Genomic DNA, 3,401 nt, shown 5'->3' with positions numbered 1-3,401 from the left:
CGAACCACGGCGGCTGATCCCGCGCGGAACATGACAGCCAATCACGCGCGTTCTGAACAGCACGGCGAGAACACTACGAACTGTAGCTAACAGGCATTAATTAATTCAAAACGAAGCACAACCAAAGATACCCGCTGACGACAACGCCGTCGTCGCGGCCAAGTTACAAAATTCGTCCTAAAACGCGCGATACGACAACGCACCGATAACGCGGGCGGCCGTGCGATCGCGGCCGGAACACGAATCGCGCACGTGTGCGAGGGCTTTGCGGCTTACCGGGAAGCAGGTCGTTCGCGAGCTTCTATGGCGGGACGGCTCAAACACACGCGGCAGCTGACAGCTGGGTGCCTTGACGAGGCCTCGTGCTTGAGGTAGAGAACCAGCCAAACACCAAGAAACAAGGTGCGTTCAATCGCCACGCGGCGGACGCACTCACACACTAACCTAATGGCTCCACCTCAGAGCGCGAGCCGGTCGACACCGACAGCTCATGCCTTTACACAGCGGTTAGACGGGTCACCTCGACTCTCGGCACGGTCCTCTTCCTCGTCTCCGGGACCCCAGGCAGAGATCGCCAGACCGCACGCCCAATAGCCACTTGCCGGTAGCACAGGACGATATCCTTCTCGCTCGCTTCCAATAACACGCGCTCTCGTCACCGGGGCGTACGCAAAAGCCGAGAGGATCGCGCTCGATGCGCGATCGATGAGCGCTACCCCTCCCACAGGGTGCGCGATATCCTTGCGCCTAGCGGCGCGGCCTATCAGCGGCCGCCCTTATCTAGCCGTGACGTCACGGTAGCGCAGTGTCGGGTCTCCGCAGGTGTCGTGCGGTCCCCGTCGGCATCCGACATCCTCGTCGCTCTCGTCGTCCTCGCGGACGACAGCAGCAGAATTTTGATGGGGCGATTCTTCGCCGCTATCCTCTTTGATGGACAGCCGGCATTCGACGGCCCTCGTCCTGGCCGTTTGTCCGCCCCAGCCTGTCCATCAGCTGTGCCACTTGCAAGCCTTTTTTGCGTGGCGCTTATCTGTCGCCACGTCTTGTCTCGTCCTCCTCTCCGTCGGCAGCTTCCCGTACGCCGACCCTGGACGATCGCCTTCTCCTTTTCTTGCCACTGTCCATCTCCCTCGCCGCTGCTGGTCCGTAGGCGACGTTTGTCGATATGCCCGCGGTTACATGAAATAAGCCGCGAGTAAGTAAATGAAAATAATACTCTAAGCAGTCTCGCCGGAGATTTCACTCTCTCGCGGAGTGCCCGACCCAGTCATACGTGCCTCCTTGCGCTATGCTTAGGTAGAGGACGAAGTAGCGAGGTAGATAAAACTGCCACGTCACAATATATATATATGTGTGTGTGTGTGTGCGTGCGTGTGTGTGTGCGTGTTTGTGCGTGCGTGCGTGCGTGCGTGTGCGTGCGTGTGTGTGCGTGCGTGCGTGCGTGCGTGTGTGTGCGTGCGTGCGTGCGTGTGTGTGTGTGTGTGTGTGTATGTGTGTGTCCTTGGACCTGTCTGCGAACACCTTCAATAAAATAATTAATTATTTTTAAATACCCCCCCCTTCACTCACACAAATGCGCGCGCGCGCATACTCACGCATACACGCACGCGCACACACACGCACACACGCACGCACGCACACGCACATAGCAGAGAGGGTTTGGAGTCATTAAACACCACGGGAGTGACAAACTGGGGGGTCCTTATCTCTGCTGACACGCACGAACGCATGCACGCACGCACGCACACACGCACGCACACACGCACGCACACACGCACACATACACACACAAGAGATGTAAATCTGGCCGTGCAACCTCCACGTGGTATATCTCGGATAACGCTAATGCCGGCAGTATCGTAACTTTCAAGCCTCACATCTCGGAAGGTACTCAACAAAAATAAACTTTCTTGTAGTGTTTTGGAAAGGTCTCGAGATAAGCTACAAGAATGTATAATAAAAAGTAGGCAGTCTTATTTAAAAAATTGATGGTGTTTTGCACGTGACCTTCAAGCAACTATTCAAGATCAAATTAACGACACCGTCTTATGACCCCTTTGAATCCATACAACTTTTGTCTGAAACATTTTCTTATAAAATGCAAGGGAACGGAAATATTTGAGGTGATACATTAAAATGGGACACCCTGTATATACAGGGTGTAAAAAAATTAGACCAACAAACTTTGAGGGGAAATAGAGGACGTAAAAACAAACATATTTTGTTAATAATGTTTTTCTCTACGACGCTCCGTTTTAATATTATAGGCTACAAAATAGGAATTTTATGATTTTAACAAAAAACAAACACATAAGTGGAAAAATTAAATTTATTTCGATTACACATATATATTTTAATCTTCAAAAAACAATTAACAAAATAACGGAACAAAAATGCGCAAATAATTAGCTCAATTTATAATAAATGTTCAAAAATTCCTCCATTTGTTTCAACACAAAAATGACAACGTCGAAATTCGGATTAACGATTTTGTTTCTGTTTCAATGCTTCATCGATAAGAGTTGTAAACGTTAAAGATATAAAAATAAAGTAAAAGTAAATACAAAATACCCTTGTGAAGCACGCTTCATTAAGAAACAGTATTGAGGGCAAACCGCCCGACATGTTTATGTTGAAGTCCTCTCCCGATAAAAACAGTACGTGGATTCCACGTACTGTTTTTATCGGGAGAGGACTTCAACATAAACATTTTTTGTTAATATTTCTCTCTACGATATTTTGTTTTGGTCTTAGTCTATGTAGTATTTATTCAAACGCTCAATGGAGCAGAAGTCTTCAATTATAAGATATCTTACTAAATTTGATATGATTTGTTTATCATTATGGAGCGATATACTTGGATTGAATTGAGTGACATGCATCTTACTTATGGAGCAGCTAATTGCAATGGACGAGCAGCACAGAGACTTTATCAACAACGATATCCTGGTCGCCGCATTCCACATCATTTTTGAATCCATTCATCGACATTTGCGAGAGAATGGTTCTTTTAGAAGATCGAATGGACAAGGACGACGACGTTCAGTGAGAACTCTGCGATTTGAAGAGCAAGTTTTGGCAGAAATAGGAAACAATCCTTCCACTAGTACACGTGCAATTGCATTTAACATTGGAACAAGTAATATGAATGTATGGAATGTTCTTCGTGAACAATTATTACATCCATTTCATCGGCAACGTGTACAAAGTTTAACATTTGAAGACTATCCACGACGTTTAGAATTTGCGCGATGGTATTTGCAGCAGTGCAAAACACACCCCGAATTTTCTTCTTTAGTACTATTTACTGACGAAGCAAGTTTTACAAGAACAGGCATGTTTAACACTTACAACTCTCACGTTTGGAGTCAGGATAATATTCATTTATTCGATCATATCAA

Source organism: Solenopsis invicta, chromosome 11, assembly GCF_016802725.1.
Source record: "Solenopsis invicta isolate M01_SB chromosome 11, UNIL_Sinv_3.0, whole genome shotgun sequence".
Lineage (NCBI taxonomy): Eukaryota > Metazoa > Arthropoda > Insecta > Hymenoptera > Formicidae > Solenopsis > Solenopsis invicta.
This window is presented reverse-complemented; position numbering follows the sequence as displayed.